The following is a 22,909-nucleotide window of genomic DNA, read 5'->3' as shown; positions in this document are numbered from 1 at the left end:
CCACATTTGTCCTTAAATATGGGGCATGCAGTGCTGTGTGTCTTCAGCTGCATGTGCCGAACCTTAGACCCCAGATAAAATAAAAACCCATCTAGGTACAGTATATTTAGTTCCATTTATAAAGGAAGAAAGAGAGAAGATGGAGTTGCCCAATGGCTGCATCAGAATCTTAAACAATTATCTTCATTTCTTCTGTATCTCTCATAAATAAAATAGTATCCAAGAGAGATTAATAAGACTATAAGAAGATCTGGATAATATTTACCATCTCTGGATTCTATTTCAGCAGGAAATTCAGATATTAATTTTGATTTAAGTATGTAAATGAGGATAACATTTAAGGATCATATTTGCAGAATAGGATATTAAAGAGATTTTAAAAAGTACTCTTGTAGCTTAGAAGCCATACTGTCTTGCTTAAAAATTATGAGCTGATAACATCATGCGGAATTTTAATGTTGTAGGTGGGAATAAATGAAACGACTCTAAAGAACGATATTTCTCAAATAAATATATGTATAGTGAATTATACTCTAGCATTTTCCATATCTTCAATCAGAATGTGACAAATTTGTAGAATGCTGGCACCAGAGAGAGAGAGGAGTAGACTTCTGTGGATGGAATACAAGGTTGTCATATGCTTATTGTGAGTCATGAAACGCAGAAGAGATGAGGCAGCCTATGGGAACTTGCCAAATTGAAATACAGCTGTTGTCTCTGTGCTGAGGGAAGAGCAAAAGAGGGAATCTGAGTTTTATGGACAAAATGAAAGATGTCCTGGATGAAGGAATTGTTTTCTAGGATGATATGTACTTCAGATTGTTTTCTAGTGAGGAAGACAGTGGATAATGTAAGAGGTATGTCCTTGTATTTCATTCACTGATTACAGAGTTGGACCCTATCTTGGATCAGCTTATATGAGGTGGATAAAACACTGCTGTAATCCAATGTGTCAACATATTTAGCTTCATAGCCTCAGGAAAGGGTAAGGAGACACAGTGACAGAGCAGTGGCTGAAACAACACTTCCCACTCCACCTATACATGTGGTTCATTAACTAGTTTTCACCAAACCAATTCTCAAGCATTTATATTCTGCTGTGTCCAGCAGTGTACTAATCAGTGAAACAATAGACAAATATATCTCTATATAGTGAAACAATAGACAAATATATCTCTGATTGTGTTGTTTAAGAAACTACTACTCAGTATTTCAACATGTAGGGACACCAGTAAATCAACCGTGGCCTTTATCCATTCCATTACTGACTCTCAAGAGAATTCTCCTAATTCATTTGACAGAATTTTGCTCATGCTTCTCCTACAACTGTTGGCTTGCTTAAAGTGTAAACATAGACCCTTGAAGTGTCTCCAAGACCCAGGAAGACATTCTGCTGCACCACACAGCAGAAGTGGAGGAGTGGACAGTACTTAACAGTCCTTGTATAAGAGAATGCAGCAACCAATAGGTGAGTGTGAAGCCAGTAGTCCTTGGGGCATTACAATGAATGGTGTATGTTTTATTGACTAAGTGTGTTTCCCAAGTTTATCTGCTGGAAGTGTGATCCTAAATGCAAGTGTCCTGGGGATAAGATCTTGACAATTGATTAGGTCATGAAGCTCTGTTTCTTGAAGGGGCAAATGCAAGAACTCATGGTTTCAGTAAGGGCATTAATTATGGTAAAAGAATAGCTAGCTTCCTCCTCTCTTATTCACCTGTCCTTCCCTGACACCTCCAGCATTGCACATTGCAGTACAAGGCCATTGCCAGATGTAGGCTAATCTGTTTAGGATTTTTCAAACCCCACCCCACCCCCCAAAAATATTTACCTTATAAATTTCTCAGCCTTTAAGGTTTTCCTCTGCTAGTGCCATACCTGTGAACCTGCACATATACTTGCCTCCAAACATTCACTTACACACACATATACATCAATTGATCCTAATTTTGTTTTCTAATGAGCTTTACCAATCCCAGCCTAATTGAAGTCCTACAATGTTATTTAGACGAATATTCTCTAAGGTTTATTGTGTGACATATGCAGTTTGGTCAGATCTGGAATGTTTCCCCAGATGCCTGTTAAAAGCTTGGCTTGTCACTGGTTCTACTGGGAGGGATGGACAGTTTCAAGAGATGGAGTCTCATGGGTGATATTTTTAGGTCATTGGATGTCCTTCTTTAAAGGGAATATAGGTGTTAGAGCATTTTCTTGTCTCTATTTTTTTCATTTTAGGCAAGGGATACATAGGGTTTCTCTAATACATAAGAATTCATGATATTATATACTACCTCAGGTCTATGAATCATGAAAGCAAATGATTATCAATTGACACACCAAAACTGTAAGTCTAAAGAAATCTTTGTCTTCTGCACTTATTGCTATTTTACAAGTAGCATAAAGTTGATTAACACAGATAACTAAACATACACATTAGTATATATGATGTAGAGTGTGGCAATGCGATATCTCTTACATTCAAAGAGAGGAGCTTTTGCTAAGCCTTTAGGACAGAATAAATTCACTTAAGACTTCAGACTGCTAACTTCCTGTGCACTCATCCTGTTTGTTCAATATGCCTTTAAGCTAACAATGTAACAATCACTTGCCTTGATTCTCTATGTAATAAATAGTTTGTCATGGACTCTTCCCATGACCCTGACCCAAGAATGATTCATGTGTGTTTGTATGTGTGTTAGGATAATAATTTGCTAAAAACAGAAATACAAGTTGAAAGCAATCTTACAAAGTGAATATCCATCATAAATGTTGAATACAATATACAAAACTTGTTTGATAAACAGTCATATTTATTATCTGGGTTGTTTATATTTGTTGGAATCAGTGACTCAATCCTTTGTAAATACTATTAAACGCTTCTCTAAGGTATCTTTCTTTCTTCCCTATGTGATGCTTTCTGTTCTATTCCATAAAAGAGTAGGAAAAAAAAAAGCCCTTTGTTGGGAGCAGGCACATAAGGACAGACACAGGTAGGGACAGACTGGGAAGACAGCATTCAGGCATGCATAGACTCATAATTAGACTACAGACAAGAACAGCAGAAGACACTAGCAGAGTGAAATCGAGAGTTCAGTTCTGTACTTACTTGTGGTTACGTGATTCCAAAGAGAAATGCTGTGATTTTGATCCTTTATGTGACATTGAAGCATAATTGGTGACTCTGGGTTTATTATTAAGGTATTCAATAAAGATACTCTTTGATGATTTGTGCAAAGAATCAATGCATTAAATTTGTGCAGTAAAAAATAAGCTTAGCATTTAATATATACTTCCAAAGAAATTATGAAAGAAATCAAATAGTTTGGAGACAACAGAAACCTTACGTAATGACATTTGCATATGCATTTTAGTTGTAAGATTCTGGGAGTCAGCATATTTGGAATGTTCTTCTTATTATTTGTGCTTTTTCATTTTCAACTTACATTTGAAGTTAGAAATTGTAGTTTTATATAAAGTACAGAATTCAAAACAGAAAATAACATTTTTAAGTTGGCTTTTACAATATTACCTTGTCCTGGCCATTAGCAGTTAATACTTTATTTCAATAAGAAGGGACATTGGCCTGTGATGTTGTCAAGTTCATGTCCTATCACATGAGAAAAGTGTTGACAGCAAGAGTACATATTGCCTGGAAATTCAAGTGAAGGATATTTTATACAAAAATGACTTAGTCGACAACTTTGCTTATAAAACACCCTTCAACTATCATTTTACAACTAAAATGATGAGGGGGGAAAACAATTTAAAATTAGAAAAGAAATTTTTGATTAGAATATTGCCATTAATTTTATTCAGATTGATCCTAATGCCATTATTCGTAGATTTTTAAAGTTTTTCTTTAAAGATTTATTTATTGTTATATGTAAGTACACTGTAGCTCTCTTCAAACACTCCAGAAGAGGACATCAGACCTTATTATGGATGGTCGTGAGCCACCGTATGGTTGCTGGGATTTAAACTCAGGACCTTCAGAAGAGCAGTCAGTGCTCTCAACTGCTGAGCTCTCTCTAGAGCCCCCATTCATAGATTTCATAAGACATGTTGTTACTGTTGGACACTGAAGCTAAGAGATGACAGACTCTTAAATCATAATAAGTAAAACCTGTGGTTTAAGTAAGAATGGACCCCATAGGCTCAGATATTTGAATGCTTTGTCACCAGGGAGTGGCACTGCTTGAAAAGGATTAGAAGGATTAGGAAGTATGGATTTGTTGAAGGAAGAATGTCACTAAGCATGAGCTTTGAGGATTAAAAAGTCTAAGCCAAGCACAGAGGCTCTATCTCTGCCCTACCGATCCAGTGTCTGCCTGCCTATTGCCATACTCACTGTCATAATGATAATGGACAAAACCTCCAAAACTGTAAGCAAGTTCACAAATAATGATATATTTTATATGAACTGCATTGCTCATAGTATCTCTTCACAGCAATAAAATAATTACTAACACTATGCTTTGATCAAAATATATATAACATATACATACATATATACAGATATAGATGTGTGTGTTTCTGTGTGTCTGTGCATATATGTATATATCTAATTTTTAAATTTATAATAATTAATTTAATAATCAATTTAATTCATAATATTTAACATATAATTAATTTAAATATATAATCAATTTATTGTGTATATATTTATTATTATATATTACATATAATTACTAATTTTATATATATATAACTATATATATATATTTATTTAATTTTACAGAATGGATTTTACTCACATAGTTTCCCCATTGTCCAACTCTTCTCAAATTCTCTCTATCTTCTTATCTACTAAACTTCATTTTCTTTCTTTTACATAAAATAATCCCACAACTATTCAAAAACAAAGGGCAAAACCAAGAAGATAAAAATACTAAATAAAACAAAGACAAAACATTCCCCACCAAGTCACAGGAGAATTATGAATGTCTGTTTAGTGTTGAGAAAGTATCCTGGCCATGGGGCCTCCTTTGGAGTGTAGTTGGAATATACAGAGTAACTCCTTTGAAGAAAATAGATTTTCCTTCACTTAAATGACATAAATTACAAGTGGTTTCTTGATTAGGGATAAGATGTTGGGTCTGCTATCCCTTCTCTCTGCTGGGATTTTTGTCTGGCCTAAACCTGTGCAGATCTTGAGCAGGATGCAATAGTAAATGCATGTGTATATCCATCCCAATTGTCTGGAAGTCATTCACAACCTCTGACTCCTACAGTATTTTCTTTCTTCTCCAAACAAATCTGAGTCCTGAGCGGAGGGCCTTAGTGAAGACATTCCACTTAGGAAAGGTATCGTTACTAGTCACTTATTGATTTGTTCATTTGGCAAAAGAATAGTCATAGGTTTTCCCATGGGGTCTATAACCTACCCAGTCTTAGGTTGTTGGATTTTAGCAGTGTCTGGTATAGATGCTATTATGTGGGATGAGCTTGAGAAGTGAATAAATAAATAAATAAATAAATACCACAAGAAACCCATATGGTTGGCTTCTTCCATAACATTTAGGCAACTCTTGCAAAATAAATGTTGCATTCAGACAAATGTAGGGTTGTAGGTTACAGGGTTCATAGATTGGTGATGTTTACAATTACTTCTGTTCTCCAGTACTGTGACCCATACCTCCCTGTAGCATAAACAGTCAATAGAAGTGAAACTTCTCTTTGGCTACCAAGTTGATCTCCATGTTTGCTGACGTAAGTAAGTGGTGTTGTTAACTATAGAGCCTTGCCATCAGGATGTGGAGGGTCACAGCAAGGAAGCCATGACATCAGGTAGAGGAAGGATGAAAATCAGAGCAGGAAGATGGCTGATTATATTTTCATGCACATATAGTAGGAAGAATGAATGGGAAATGAAGTCATATGGTATCAAAACCTAACCCAAGTAATGTACTTCCTTCAGGAAGGCTCAGCCTCCTCATGATTCCTTCTAAACTTTTATAAATAGCACCATCGCCTGGGGGTAAAATATTTAAATGAATCAGCTTAAGGGTATAGTTCTGATTCAAACCACATACCCCATGCCCAATACCCCCACCATAGTATGAATCAGCAAAGATTCATTGTCTTGTAGTGATGCTATGGAGACAAATAAATGATGTGTTAATTCTGAATGATGATATAAGAATTCCTAAAATTATACCAGCAATCATTGAGCCTTTTATATGCAGACTGCTATTACAGTCCTCTTTGATATGAAAACTACAATTAGATCTGTACCACCAGTGAATTGCTTGTGAGATAGAAAGCAGGTACTTACAACTTAGGGGCCCATTCCTAGAGTTTGTAAAACAATTAGCCAAAGGTTATAAAAGGGAACTAAGGATTTATTGAAGGTGCAAGCACATAAGATAAAATATTGACGTGTTTATCTATACAAAACTGCAATGTTAACTTAGTCACAAGAATTATAGTTTTAAATTCTCAATGAACCTGTGGAGTTGGTGATAGATAATGAATTTCTAGCTGGATAACTAGTCTTAATGGTAATGTGTATAAACATCTCTGTTGTAAATTTCTTATTCAATTTATGGTTTGAATTTTTGTTTGATCTTTTAGTGAACTTCTGTAAAAGAAAGGATGCTTGGAAAATCCATTCCTATCTATTCTCCTAGGAAGAGTACAAGACAAACTAGAAATGATTCCATTATAATAGAAGGAGAGGGCAGAAAGGAAAGGAGAAGGTTAGGAGGAGATGGAGAAGGACAGCAGAATAGAGTAATTTAGAAATTAAGAGCAATTTAGAAATTAAGAGCATATAATCTGATAGTTATTTCCCTTAGATAGTTATTCCCCTTCTACTTTCCCTTAGAAATAAAGATTAGAATCCCCCTTTTTAAAGTGGGATTCCCCCCTTTTTCCTCATCTTTCATCAGTTTCCCCTAGCTGGCAAGGAGTTAAAGTCTCATTCTTGGGGCCCATCATGGAATTCCTGCTGAGAAAAGAACAAAAGGACCTCTTTACTTAATCACCTGCTGTTATTCAAAAGGTGTCAGTGGATTCAGAGGTCTGTAGCTTCAGAGTAATTTAAAGTCAGTCAAGAAAGGTAAAGGTTATTATAGAACAACAACAAAAAAACAAATAAAAACAAAACAAAACAAAAACAACAACAACCACCCCCAAAAGCATAAAAGTACAACCTGTAAGCTCTCTGCAAGACCAAACCTCAGCTAACTTCAAGAGAGATCTAGAGCTCTGGCATCTATTGAGAGGTAACAGACCATGAAAATCCCACATGGTTACAAATGGTTCTCTGAACTTGGGGCTAGAAATCCAAGCTTAGAGCCAGAGAAAAATTCTGGGTAGAAAGGCAGGGAACAAACACCTCCTGGAGCAGTTTTCAGCAGAAAGTGGTTCCCTCCTCAGAGAAGGGAAGAGCAATGGGGGAAGGATTGTGAGAGGGGATGACAGGGAGGTGGGCAGGGAGCAAGACATAAAGTGAATAAGTAACAATAAACAAACAAACAAATTAGATTAAAAATAATAAAAGAGAGGAGAGACAGACAGACAGACAGACAGACAGACAGACAGAGAGAAAGATAGAGACAGAGAGGGCCTGTACACAAACCAAAAACCCAAGGCACAGTTACTGAGACTTCTCCCAGGTAATAAAGAGGGACTAGGCCTGTGGGAAGCCAGCATATGACCAGGGGAAAAGCCTGCAAGGACCAGAAGCCAAAAGCCAGAAGCCAGGTTCACAGAGTGAGCAGAAGTCAGAAGGTAGTCACCAGCTACAGACAGATGGAAAACTCAATGCAGGAAAACTGGTAGAGTCAAGACTCTTGGGAAGTCCTTAAGGAGAGTTAAGGATTAAAACAGAAAATATTTTCCATGTTAAAAACATGAAAACACTATGAGAAGGGGCTCTTGGACCCAATATATTTTCCTTTTAGTCAATGTAGTCATGGAATTTTTGGGGGTACGCTGTGTGAAATAGTGTCTCTGTCCTTTCTCACCTACTTAAGGCATTCTTTGATTGGCTTTAATAAAATGTCTGATGGTCAATTACCTAGACAGGAAGAGAGAGGTAGGACTTCCTGAGAGGGAGAAAGGAACTCTGGGAAGAAGAAGAAAACCTCATTTTCCAGGAGACATGAGAGGAGATTGAAGGGATCACAGGCCTGGCAGGTATAGGTAGCTACAGGGCTGGATGGGACAAGGTGGTCATTAACTTAGATGAGCTCATTGGGAGTCTGCCCAGTTCAGGTCTAAGGCTTTGACATATTAAAAGGTTGTTGTTTGGTGAGCTAACTGTACTTATTTCCAACACTAATAATATATACAGAAAATAATAATTTTAATCTACGAGATCTAATTACAATATGTTCAGTAATGATCACAGTTTTCTGTATTCTAAGAAAATAGGAATAAAGTAGACTTAGATAAGGGAAGAAATGGAATGGTAGGTTACAGGTCAGGGAGCAAAGATTAGAGGATTCTTTAAATCAGCAAAAAAGAATCTTCAGAAGAATCAAATCTGGAAACTAAAGTGACAGCAAATGATAGTTCCAGATTGTGGGGGGGGGGGAGGGGGGGAAGTCCAGAAAGTCTTGAGTAATTACAATGGCAACCCATAGATATAATATACTGAATAAAGAATACAGACTTGGTTTAATAATACTACCTTAGAGCTAGGCCATGCAATAGATTATGTGTTTCATTTTGTAGAATATGAAGACATATGTTAACATGTCATAGAACTGATACTTACTTGGGGTTTCAGTATGCTTATGCTTTAAATTCTGAAAGCCCTGATTCTGAATTTGGTGATGGCTATCTTCCAAATGTCTTTACAAATCGAAACTGATGTTGTTTTGACATATGTATTCATTATACTACAATAGGATCTTAGGCATTATGATATAAAACATATTACTAGCATATCTCACAATCCTATATGACAAGCAATTATACAGTTATCTAACAGGACTTTAAAGGAAATGCTCACAGAAGGAGGATATGGGATCTCCCAGAGATAGATTAGAAAGTGATTTATTGACTTTACATTTTTAAAATGTCAATGAGACAGCTTCTGAAAAGCACTGGATTTTAGAAAAGACTGCCAAATTAGAGCAACATAAATACGTGATAACTTCAGAATGGGAGGTAAAGGATATGCTGCATTGGGAAAGAGGTTTTTACTTTGTTTTAAGAAGAAAGGAAAAGGTATGCATTCAATAAAAATTGAATTTGATCAGGGAGATCTCCTGAATATCTAGGCTGTATTCATGAAGGAAGGAAGAAGAAGAAGAAGAAGGAGGAGGAGGACAAAAACAAAAAACAAAAAAAAAACCAGATAACATGAATGTTGATCCCTCTACATGAGAACAGCTCTGAGACTGGCTGAGACATGAAAGTGTCTGTGCATAGCCAATAAATCTTGGCTACAGAATCCTCAGGACTTATCATGCTATCCTTTCAAATGGCATGGATTGAAATTTATATTACAGTTGAGATATACAATCCAAAAACACTTAAACAGTTTAATGCCTTTTTAAAAATCAATCATACAGATTTAAAATTCTTTAACTCAATTGTGCACAATGTACATTTCATACATGTTTTAATATAGAAATGTATATTACCTTTGAAAGTTTATATGTTGGCGAATAAAAAGACCAGATACCTAAGAAGACAAATCAACTATCTCAGGTGATTCAGCTTCACAGACTGTCTCAATAGATGTTTCCTCAAAGATCTGCATCCAGAAAAACTTCCATAGAGCTAGTTTGATCATCCAGCATCACAGACTTCTTCAGCCAGGACTTCAATTAAGCCCTGAAGTTTCCTCTCACACAGAGACTGGACAGCAAATATCAGAGGTAGCTTTCATAGGACTTGACCAATATTCCAGTTTTCTTAAGGTTCCCCAAAAGAGAATATCTCCAAGAGATCAGGAAACAATTTTGAGAGAATGACACCCCATTCCCAAAATATGGGGTGGATGAGTTTTGGTCATTTGATGGGTGATAGAACTCTGTCATCATTTAAGGGGGTTGGACACAAGTCATTAATGATCATGATCAGGGAAGAAACAAAGTAAAGGAGGTTAGATTCATGGGTTTCTGTTTCTCCTTTTTTCTTACCTCTATCCTTCTTTCTCTTATACCTAGTATGAGGGAGAAAGGGGGGAAAAGGATACAAATAAAAAACAGGAATATAGGGATAAAAGGAAAATTATTGAATCTACCTTTATACCAAAGAACATCAACAAGCCAAATATATTTACAATGGCTTGATTTTTGTATGCATATGCAAATTTAAGGTTATTTTTTGCTGTAACATACTATATGTATGTTTCAACTCTTAAATATAAGTGATTATACCTAGGAAAATCATTTAAAAATGCAATGTGGGATCAGGGGCAAAAATCCCTTCCGGTCTACTCCAGCACCAGGCTGCCTTGCCTGCAGAGTCTCCAGACACCCTCAAGGACCCACACAGGATTCCCCCACGGGATCCTAAGACCTCTGGTGAGTGGAACACAGCATCTGCTCCAATCCAATCATGCGGGACCTGAGACTGCATTAACTAGTGAAGCAGATAACCCAGCCTGATCAGGGGCACAAGTCCCTTCCGGTCCACTCCAGCACCAGGGTGCCTTGTGTGCAGAGTTTCTGGACACCCTCAAGGTCCTCACAGGACCCTCCAGGGATCTTAAGACCTCTGGTGAGTGGAACACAACTTCTGCCAGGAGGAAGGTTCAAACACCAGATATCTGGGCACCTTCCCTGCAAGAGGAGAGCTTGCCTGCAGAGAATACACTGACCACTGAAACTAAGGAGAGAGCTAGTCTCCCAGGTCTGCTAAGAGGCTAACAGAGTCACCTGAGGAACAAGCTCTAACCAGAGACAACTATAACAACTAGCTTCAGAGATTACCAGATGGTGAAAGGCAAACATAAGAATCTTACTAACAGAAATCTAGACCACTCACCATCATCAGAACACAGCACTCCCACCCCACCTAGGCACCACAACACACCCGAAAAACAAGACCCAATTTAAAAGCATATCTTATGATGATGGTAGAGGACATCAAGAAGGACTTTAATAACTCAAAGAAATACAGTAGAACACAGCTAAACAGGTAGAACACAAAGAGGAAACACAAAAATTCCTTAAAGAATTGCAAGAAAACACGACCAAACAGGTAATGGAATTGAATAAAACCATCCAAGACCTAAAAAGGGAAGTAGACACAGTAAAGAAAACCCAAAGTGAGGCAACTCTGGAGATAGAAACCCTAGGAAAGAAATCTGGAACCATAGAGGCAAGCATCAGCAACAGAATACAAGAGATGGAAGAGAGAATCTTAGATGCAGAAGATTCCATAGAGAACATCGGCACAACAATCAAAGAAAATACAAAACACAAAAAGATCCTAACTCAAAACATCCAGGAAATCCAGGACACAATGAGAAGACCAAACCTACTGATAATAGGAGTTGATGAGAATGAAGATTTTCAACTTAAAGGACCAGCAAATATCTTCAACAAACTTATAGAAGAAAACTTCCCAAACCTAAAGAAAGAGATGCCCATGAACATACAAGAAGCCTACATAACTCCAAATAGACTGGACCAGAAAAGAAATTCCTCCCGACACATAATAATCAGAACAACAAATGCACTAAATAAAGATAGAATATTAAAAGCAGTAAGGGAGAAAGGTCAAGTAACATATAAAGGCAGGTCTATCAGAATTACTCCAGACTTTTCACCAGAGACTATGAAAGCCAGAAGAGCTTGGACAAATGTTATACAGACACTAAAAGAACACAAATGCCAGCCCAGGCTACTATACCCGGCCAAATTCTCAATTACCATAGATGGAGAAACCAAAGTATTCCACGACAAAACCAAATTCACACATTATCTTTCCACGAATCCAGTCCTTCAAAGGATAATAACAGAAAAAAACCAATACAAGGATGGAAATCACACCCTAGAAAAAGCAAGAAAGTAATCCTTCAACAAACCAAAAAGAAGACAGCCACAAGAACAGAATGCCAACTCTAACAACAAAAATAAAAGGAAGCAGCAATTACTTTTCCTTAATATCTCTTAATATCAATGGACTCAATTCCCCAATAAAAAGACATAGACTAACAGACTGGCTACACAATCAGGACCCAACATTCTGCTGCTTACAGGAAACCCTTCTCAGTGAAAAAGACAGACACTACCTCAGAGTGAAAGGCTGGAAAACAATTCTCCAAGCAAATGGTCTGAAGAACCAAGCTGGAGTAGCCATTCTAATATCTAAAAAAATTGACTTCCAACCCAAAGTTATCAAAAAAGACAAGGAGGGACACTTCATACTCATCAAAGGTAAAATCCTCCAAGAGGAACTCTCAATTCTGAATATCTATGCTCCAAATTCAAGGGCAGCCACATTCATTAAAGACACTTTAGTAAAGCTCAAAAACAAATTGCACCTCACACAATAATAGTGGAGACTTCAACAAGCCACTTTCATCAATGGAAATATCATGAAAACATAAACTAAACTGGGACACAGTGAAACTAACAGAAGTTAAGAAACAAATGGACTTAACAGATATCTACAGAACATTTAATCCTAAAACAAAAGGATATACCTTCTTCTCAGCACCTCATGGTACCTTCTCCAAAATTGACCATATAATTGGTCACAAAACAGGCCTCAACAGATACAAAAATATTGAAATTGTCCCATGTATCCTATCAGACCACCATGGACAAAGGCTGATCTTCTATAACAACATAAATAATGGAAAACCAACATTCACATGGAAACTGAACAACACTCTTCTCAATGTTAACTTGGTCAAGGAAGGATAAAGAAAGAAATTAAAGACTTTTTAGAGTTTAATGAAAATAAAGCCACAACATACCCAAACCCTTGGGACACAATGAAAGCATTTCTAAGAGGGAACTCATAGCTCTGAGTGCCTCCAAAAAGAAACTAGAGAGAGCACACACTAGCAGCTTGACAAAACATCTAAATGCTCTAGAAAAGAAGGAAGAAAATTCACCCAAGAGAAGCAGACGGCAGGAAATAATCAAACTCAAGGGCGTAATCAACCAAGTGGAAACAAGAAGAACTATTCAAAGAATTAACCAAATGAGGAGTTGGTTCTTTGAGAAAATCAACAAGATAGATAAACCCTTAGCTAGACTCTCTAGAGGGCACAGGGACAGCATCCTAATTAACAAAATCAGAAATGAAAAGGAAGACATAACAACAGATCCTGAAGAAATCCAAAACACCATCAGATCCTTCTAAAAAAGGCTATACTCAACAAAACTGGAAAACCTGGACAAAATAGACAAATTTCTAGACAGATACCAGGTACCAAAGTTAAATCAGGATCAAGTTAACATCTAAACAGTCTCATATCCCCTAAAGAAATAGAAGCAGTCATTAATAGTCCCCCTGCCAAAAAAAGCCCAGGACCAAATGGGTTTAGTGCAGAGTTCTATCAACCTTCAAAGAAGATCTAATTCCAGTTCTGCACAAACTATTCCACAAAATAGAAGTGGAAGTTACTCTACCCCACTCATTCTATGAAGCCACAATTACTCTGATACCTAAGCCACAGAGAGAGCCAACAAAGATAGAGAACTTCAGACCAATTTCCCTTATGAATATCGATGCAAAAATACTCAATAAATTTCTCGCTAACCGATTCCAAGAACACATTAAAGCAATCATCCATCCATCCTGACCAAGTAGGTTTTATTCCAGGAATACACGGATGGTTTAATATATGGAAATCCATCAACATAATCCATTATATAAACAAACTCAAAGACAAAAACCACATGATCATCTCGTTTGATGTGGAGAAAGCATTTGACAAGATCCAACACCCATTCATGATAAAACTCTTGGAAAGATCAGGAATTCAAGGCCCATAGCTAAACATGATAAAAGCAATCTGTAGCAAACTAGTAGCCAACATCAAAGTAAATGGAGAGAAGCTGGAAGCAATCCCACTAAAATCAGGGACTAGACAAGGTTGCCCACTTTCTCCCTACCTTTTCAACATAGTACTTGAAGTATTAGCCAGAGCAATTCGACAACAAAAGGAGATCAAGGGGATACAAATTGGAAAAGAGGAAGTCAAAATATCACTTTTTGCAGATGATATGATAGTATATATAAGTGACCCTAAAAATTCCACCAGGGAACTCCTAAACCTGATAAACAGCTCCGGTGAAGTAGCTGGATATAAAATTAACTCAAACAAGTCAATGGCCTTTTTCTACACAAAGAATAAACAGGCTGAGAAAGAAATTAGGGAAACAACACCCTTCTCAATAGTCACAAATAATATAAAATATCTTGGCGTAACTCTAACTAAGGAAGTGAAAGATCTGTATGATAAGAACTTCAAGTCTCTGAAGAAAGAAATTAAAGAAGATCTCAGAAGATGGAAAGATCTCCCATGCTCATGGATTGGCAGGATCAACATTGTAAAAATGGCTCTCTTGCCAAAAGCAATCTACAGATTCAATGGAATCCTCATCAAAATTCCAACTCAATTCTTCAACGAATTAGAAAGAGCAATCTGCAAATTCATCTAGAATAACAAAAAACATAGGATATCAAAAACTCTTCTCAAGGATAAAAGAACCTCTGGTGGAATCACCATGCCTGACCTAAAGCTTTACTACAGAGCAATTGTGATAAAAACTGTGTGGTACTGGTATAGTGACAGACAAGTAGACCAATGGAATAGAATTGAAGACCCAGAAATGAACCCACACACCTATGGTCACTTGATCTTCGACAAGGGAGCTAAAACCATCCAGTGGAAGAAAGACAGCATTTTCAACTAATGGTGCTGGCACAATTGGTGGTTATCATGTAGAAGAATGTGAATTGATCCATTCCTCTCTCCTTGTATTAAGGTCAAATCTAAGTGGATCAAGGAACTCCACATAAAACCAGAGACACTGAAACTTATCTAGGAGAAAGTGGGGAAAAGCCTCAAAGATATGGGGCACAGGGGAAAAATTCCTGAATAGAACAGCAATGGCTTGTACTGTCAGATCGAGAATTGACAAATGGGACCTCATGAAACTGCAAAGCTTCTGCAAGGCAAAAGACACTGTCAATAAGACAAAAAGGGCACCAACAGATTGGGAAAGGATCTTTACCTATCCTAAATCAGATAGGGGACTAATATCCAATATATATAAAGAACTCAAGAAGGTGGACTCCAGAAAATCAAATAACCCTATTAAAAAATGGGGCTCAGAGCTAAACAAAGAATTCTCACCTGAGGAATACGGAATGGCAGAGAAGCACCTGAAAATATGCTCAGCATCCTTAATCATCAGGGAAATGCAAATCAAACAACCCTGAGATTTCATCTCACACCAGTCAGAATGGCTAAGATCAAAAATTCAGGTGACAGCAGATGCTGGCGTGGATGTGGAGAAAGAGGAACCCTCCTTCATTGTTGGTGGGATTGCAAGCCTGTACAACCACTCTGGAAATCAGTCTGGCGGTTCCTCAGAAAATTGGACTTAGTACTATGGGAGGATCCCGCAATACCTCTCTTGGGCATATATCCAGAAGATGTCCCGACCGGTAAGAAGGACACATGCTCCACTACCTTCATAGCAGCCTCATTTATAATAGCCAGAAGCTGGAAAGAACCCAGATGCCCCTCAACAGAGGAATGGATACAGAAAATTTGGTACATCTACACAATGGAGTACTACTCAGCTATTAAAAAGAATGAATTTATGAAATTCCTAGTTGTACTCGGAGGGCATCATCCTGAGTGAGGTAATACAATCACAAAAGAACTCAAATGATACTTAATATCCACTCATAAGTGGATATTAGCCCAGAAACTTAGTATACCCGAGATATAAGAGACAATTTGTAAAACACATGAAACTGAAGAAGAACGAAGACCAAAGTGTGGACGCTTTGCCCCTTCTTAGAATTGGAAACAATCACCCATGGAAGGAGTTACAGAGACAAAGTTTGGAGCTGAGACAAAAGGATGGACCATCTAGAGACTGCCATATCCAGGGATCCATCCCATAATTAGCCTCCAAACGATGACACCATTGCATATACTAGCAAGCGTTTGCTGAAAGGACCCTGATATAGCTGTCTCTTGTGAGACTAGGCCGGGGCCTAGCAAACACATAAGTGGATGCTCACAGTCAGCTATTGGATGGATCACAGGGCCCCCAATGGAGGAGCTTGAGAAAGTATCCAAGGAGCTAAAGAGATCTGCAACCCTGTAGGTGCAACAACATTATGAACTAACCAGTACCCCGGAGCTCTTGACTCTAGCTGCATATGTATCAAAAGATGGCCTAGTAGGCCATCACTGGAAAGAGAGGCCCATTGGACTTGCAAACTTTATATGCCCCAGTGCAGGGGAACACCAGGGCCAAAAAATGGGAATGGGTGGGTAGGGGAGTTGTGTGGAGGGTATGGGGGACTTTTGGAATAGCATTGGAAATGTAATTGAGGAAAATACGTAATAAAAAATATTTTTAAAAATGCAATGTGAAGTTCTAGTCCGCTTGAAAGCTTCTCTTCCAAACTGTTTAGGATAATAGAGAAAGCAAGCTAGTAGTTAGTGAATCAAACTTATGGTCATCTTAGTTACTAATATAGTTAATTGCAAAAATATGTTTCCTAGGTTGAAGAGATAATAAATAGTTAGAAACAGGCAATGTTTGCCTATTCAGATATACCATATATATTTAGATGGTCTTCAAAATCCTCAGAGATCTACAAAATATGACATTTAAATATTTTTTATTAAGAAAAGTAGTTTCTTAATCAGCTGCTGGGTAAAGCTTCTCAGAGGGCTCTTATGCTAGGTTCTTGTCTGCAAGCACAACTTGCAGACAAAATTTCAGGTATTCTGAACTTTTTGGCTAATATCCACTTATCAGTGGATACATATCATAGGTAGTAATGTGAGGGATTGGTATCTACCCATGGGATGGATCTCAAAATGGTCAGTCATTCCTTCTGTGTCTGCTACATCTTTGTCCCTGCATTTCTTTTAGACAAGTCCAATTTGGGGTCAAAATTTTATAGATGTTTTGGTGTCCCCATCTCTCACCTAGGGGTCCTGTCTGGCTCCTGAAGGTAGTCTCCTCAGGTTCCATATCCCAACCGTTGGTCATTTTTGCTAAAGTCACTTGCATTTACTCCTAGGAACCTCCCCCATCCCAGGTCTCTGGAATGTCCTACATATTCCCTCATTTCAGATATTCTGGGCCAGAAGTCCAAAGATGATACTCCAACATTGCAGAGGAATGTTGGCTGAGTGTCCAGGTAGCCAGAATTCTCTGTCACTTTTATAGTTTTTGAAGCTGCTTGCTCTGTATTTCCTATTTAATCAGGTAATATTTATTCCTTCTTGTGTCTCTGATGGATTTGAAGACTATACTGTTATAGACTTACAATTAAGCAAAGTTGTTTAGGATTTAATTAAATATTTTAAAGTCTAAAAAGATATGTTTTAGGTTGTTATACATTATAATATAAAGTGATTTCAGTACAGAGCTCTGGACTCACCAAGATAGGATATATAGTAGAGTATTTTCTCCAAGTTTGCCAAATATGAATGGACTGGACATTGTGAATGTAATTCTGACCTGCTACTTTTCACAATTTCTCTTTCTATATATAGTTGGTTTGATGATAGAAAAAGAGATTCTTATTGGACTAAAGAGGAAGATGTAGGGATAATCTCTTCTGTACTATGTAGAAGTGTGACCTGTCAAGAAAAGGGTGATGGCCTATTTTCAATAGGCAGGAAGTAGAAGGTGAGCATCACGGTAGATGGAGAGGAATCCTGGGAGTTAGCCAGGCACGGGGAAATCCATCACTAGGACTCTGAGGAAATTGAAGATATGAAAATGAGGTGAGGTAGCCAGCCATTTGGCAGACATAGAACAGTTTAAACAGGTTCTGTAAGGCTAGGTGGGAAATGAGCCCAAGTTTAAGGCCTAAACATTGTACATAAATAAGCCTCTGAGTTATGATTCAGGAACTGGGGCATGGATGAAAAAGCCCACGGATATACATATGTTGTAATTATATTATATATGCATATGTCATAATAAACCCATATGTTTTCTATATATGTATATTATGTATGTGTATGTATGTATATAATAAATCCGATATATATTTATGTACATATGCTGTGATATATATACATATATTATAACAAACCTCATATACATATATATTATATATGGAATTTATTAGAGTGGCTTATGGAATGTAGTCTAGCTATTTTAACAATGGTTGTCTACAGACAGAAAGTCAAGTTAGTCTTCAATATACATCAGAATACCAAAGAAGTAGATTCTATTGCCAGCAAAGGAATGAACTTCATACCAACAGCAATGCCAAGCAGCCAAAGAGCAGAAGGTCCTTTCATGCCTTTTATGTAAGTTTCTAAAAAGGGATAGCCCTGCTTTTCAGAAGGGTCTTTCAGACCTCAAAATATGAGGATTTAAGATGAGTCTTCCATCTCAAACGGTCTAATTAATTAAAAATTCCTCACACCTATGCCCATGGGTCTGGGATTTTAGTTAATTCCAGATGTAGTCAGCTTAACTAGCAAGAATAGCCATCCCAAAATCTTTGATAGAGATTGCTTTTGTTGGCACTATCTTCCTTTAAGAACTTTTAATCTCAATTCCTATTCAATTGTGTCATTCCATGTGAGACATCTTCTGGTGGACTCACTGGGATTCTGTTTACTCTTCTTATATCTTGCTGCTTTCTGGAGATTCCCTTAGTAGCTGATTTCTGGTTATGTTCCAGTCAAAGCTACTCTGTGACTTTAATACTATTGTGAACACCTGTCTTACCAAGATGATGTCTTTCATTGGAAAATATGCAGCTGTAATTGCCTTTTGTCCTTGAATGTTTATATCCTGTTGTCTATTTTCAATATGAATAAATATACTTGGGCAGCTTCTGTGAGTAGGAAAGAAGTGAATGAAAGAATGACAGGAAGAAAGGGAGGAACTGATGAATGGAGGGAGGGATGGAGAGAGGGAGGGAGGGGCTGACAGAGAGAGGGAGGGAGGAAGGAAGAGAGGGATGGACTGTCATAGGCAGGAGAGGTTGAGGGAGGGAGTGAGGGAGGGAGGTGCTGACAGAGGAGGAAGGGAAGGAAGGAGAGATTGACAGAGGGAGGGAGGAAAGTAAATGAGAAGGGAGAGTAAGGAAGAAAAGAACAAGGGAGAAAGAAAATGTGAGAGGGAAGGAAGAAAATAGATCATCAAAAATGGAAATGACTCCATTCCTAGAGAAAATATTGCAGGGCAATGAATCCAAAGGTAAGAATCAGAAACGGCCAGCCCAGCACAAGGAAGGCTGAACCCAGTAACTGTAAGAACAACTCTTCCAAATATTTCATGAGTCGAAGCAGTCACCAGAAGAATCTCAAACCAAGGGAATGATAAATCGTCTTCCATAGTAAATGGCAAAGGCATATTTGGTATGCTGCAAACACCAGACTCATAATTTAATTCAACCTTACCTTACTAGATCCTATGTGGTTTAATGTTGTTGGGAGTTTCTGAAGCTGCTGCAGAGGGTTAGTCTAATGAGATAATGTTTAGGAAGTGCTGTGCAATCTATTGCAGGCAGCCATGGAATGGTAACTCTGAAACACTGACAAGTCCCTTCAGTACAGGAATTTATTTATGTGTTTTTTAAGTAGAAAAAAAAAAACGCTTGCATATGGTATGCTCTAATTTAATATTTGAGGGAAAGCATGAATAAATAATTCAATCCTCAATGCAGTAATCTTGTTTTACTTATCTCTGCCGCATCCCGACAAATTCTTCCTCCCATTATTGATTCTGTAAATATTTCTTAATTGGATTCTTGAAGTAAATACTGTCTTTCTTTGTGCATGTAGCATTCAGATGGGCAAAAGTACACTGGCATTAAAGGTACTAAATGCAAGAGAATTACCTGTTTCAGAAGTTCTATATGTAGGTAATTTCTATCATACGTTTGTTCAGAAACAAACAAACAAAAATCACAGGAAAGAAGAGAGATCTATAAATACAGGAATTATGGCTCCCACAATTTATTAATGTAGTAGATCTAGAGGCATTTGAGGCCATGGGAAAAAAGAACTATTCAGTCTATAGATAGACAAGACTTTATTTTATATTGTTCTCAAAAACCTTGCACTACAAAGTTTCAAACATACTAGGAATTACTTCTGAGAAATAGTAAGACCAACGGCACTGTAAGTATGACCCCATAAAGTCCTTGGGGCACTTAGAATATCACTTCAATTCTGTTATAAAATCATGACAATGGCTCAAACTTTTATTAAAAATCATATCATGCATGTCAGTTACTAATAGAAGAGTTTAGAAATTCTTTTTTAACATTTAAGGGCTTCATATGCCATTTTCCATTATATTATACAAGGTGGTGGGGGTAACATTACAAAAAAATTATACAGTGTAGAAGACATTTTTTTCTTCACAACAGATATAATTTTCACAGTATCTTATGCTGTAATAAATCACCTTGAATTTTCTACAAGGCAAGTCCTAATTCAATGATAAATCCATTGTCTCCTTATTAGCATCTTGTTGTCAGAGTATTAAATAATGTGTTTTCTGTTAGGGAATTTTCCAAGGCCCCGTGTAGTAGGCTGGGAGCTTTTCGAAGATATATTTCTCTGCTAGCAGAGACTTCCCACATGTGTAACAGTTAATTAAGCCAAGCCTATCTATTTCACAGTTGAAATAAATGTTCCAATTAAATATACATGAACAGCATAATTTCAGACTATGTCTTTTTTTACTTTCCTTTTTATTTATTTTGGTAAATATCCTGATGTCAAATAGTTTACAATATAATCTAGATCCATGTCAATGTTTTAGCAGCCTCCATGGTAGAGCTAAGAACAAAATACCATCCTTTAATTAAGTTGCATTTGGATTTTATGAGGATCAAGAGATCTGCGTTACCAGAACTAGCTCTTTAAACCACTTATTTATTAACAGGGCTTATGTCAAGCATGTATTTACGAGCATGAAGGACGCTGTTTTAATGTACTTAAGGATTCTCCTTGGTCATACGGGAAGTGCACAGAGGGCAGGAGTAAACCTTACTTTTGTACATATTTATCAAGTATAATTTTACTTACTAAAATGATGAAAAACAGATTTTTATAACTTAAGTGATTAAGTTGTATTCCTAATACTTTTTTTTCTCAAGTGGTTATTGAAAGTATGCAACCATGTGACAGCCACACCACACTCACTGCTTAGGACTGTGGTATCGAGGCATACTTAACGAGATAATAATTATTGTTTCTCTATTTGGACAACCCGGCAATAGTCCCAGACTTTCAGCTTACCTAATTTCTGGTCATGTAGCATTCAGATGAGCAAAAATACACAGGCATTAAAGGTAATAAATGTGAGAGAATTATGTGTTTCAGAAGTTCTATTTGTAGGTAGTTTCTAGCATGCATTTGTTCAGAAAGGAAAATAAAAACAAAAACAAAAAAACAAAAATAGGACAGAAGAGAGATCTATTAATACAGGATTTATGGCTCCTACAATGGATTAATGTAGTAGATCTAGAGGTATTTGAGACCATGGAGAAAAAGAACTATTTAGTCTATAGACAGACGAGATGTTATTTTCACATTGTTTTCAAAAGCATTGCACCACAAAGTGAATGTTAATTTATACATCTTATACATAAGGTAGAGGGAGCAAGTTACCACTGTTTACTGCAAGAAAGCATATCATTTGGAAGCTGAATGATCTCACGTTTATCAGATGACAAGATTCTTTTTTTTTTTTTTTTTTTTTTTTTTTTTTTTTTAACCATGTGGTAAGACAACAAGAAACTCAGCAGCTTGGCTTGGTGTGCTGACACTGCAGCAGAGCATGATTTTAATTAACCCATACAGAGGACACATGGAGGAAAAAGTGACATTTCATTGAAGAATATATTATTAGACACAACCCTCCTTGACCCACCACTGTGCTGAAAACTGCTTGACTGACTGAGCCTCTCCCAGTGTCCTTTGTAACCCAGGGGCATATGTCCCATTTGCACAAACATTTATTTCAGGACTTTCTCAGTACCTTGACATCTGAGTCCTGAGTATCTTCATATTCTCTCAGAGAAGAAAACACTGGTCTGTAGTGAAATTAAAGGCGTGTCCATGTTTGCAAGAAAGAAAAAAACAACTGTAGCGATTGAGCAGAAAGATTCTAGATATTAAATTACTAACGGGTCACATAACATGTTTCATTTCTGTTCTAAGCTATCCTTTTGGTGAAATATGATTTGCCTCGCCTTTTTCTGTTCTCTGTTTGAAATTAGTATTAATAAAAAGATTATTCAAGCTTCCTACTTGGCTACGTCTTCTGTTGACTGTGGCTGTAAGAGGAACGTTGAACTCTAGAAAACCAACTATGTTCCCCTCGCCATGTCAGATGAGATTCATATATCTTACCTACTTGTGAGATTCCCAACTTCCTTAGCAACCACTAGGAAAATCATTTCTCTTTTCAGAAATTCCCTCAAAATACAGATACCTTTTACCCTTGGGAGTTTTTACTCACATCAACCATAGCTTCACTCATGCTGCTGGAATTATTTAAAGATCTCTAATGTATATAAAATATATGCACTTTCTACCCTTGCTGGAATATATACAAATGTATTCGTCCTTCATGCTATTTGTTGAATTAATGTATTCATGAATTAGAGCACATGAAAGATGGCAAAGTGGAGCTAATAACATGTATTCACAAAAAGCATTTTTCTTGCATATTGTTTATACTGTCATAATGTTTGAGCCATTTAGTGTATGACAAGTCAGTAATGTTTCCACAGCTTTGT

At 37.1% G+C, this 22,909-nt stretch overlaps 1 long non-coding RNA gene across 1 annotated transcript in view; it reads left to right on the top strand.

Moving 5' to 3' along the window:
* The first annotated feature begins 699 nt into the window (after positions 1-699).
* The window catches only part of Gm39631 (predicted gene, 39631), a 37,317-nt gene continuing 15,107 nt past the window's right edge, over positions 700-22,909 (top strand). The window contains exons 1-2 of the long non-coding RNA NR_168323.1: positions 700-857; positions 1,302-1,468. This is a non-coding gene — a long non-coding RNA (predicted gene, 39631). The remainder of the gene's footprint in view (positions 858-1,301; positions 1,469-22,909) is intronic.

This window comes from Mus musculus, chromosome 1 (genome assembly GCF_000001635.26).
Source record: "Mus musculus strain C57BL/6J chromosome 1, GRCm38.p6 C57BL/6J".
In the NCBI taxonomy this organism is placed as follows: Eukaryota; Metazoa; Chordata; class Mammalia; order Rodentia; family Muridae; genus Mus; species Mus musculus.
This window is presented reverse-complemented; position numbering and strand designations above follow the sequence as displayed.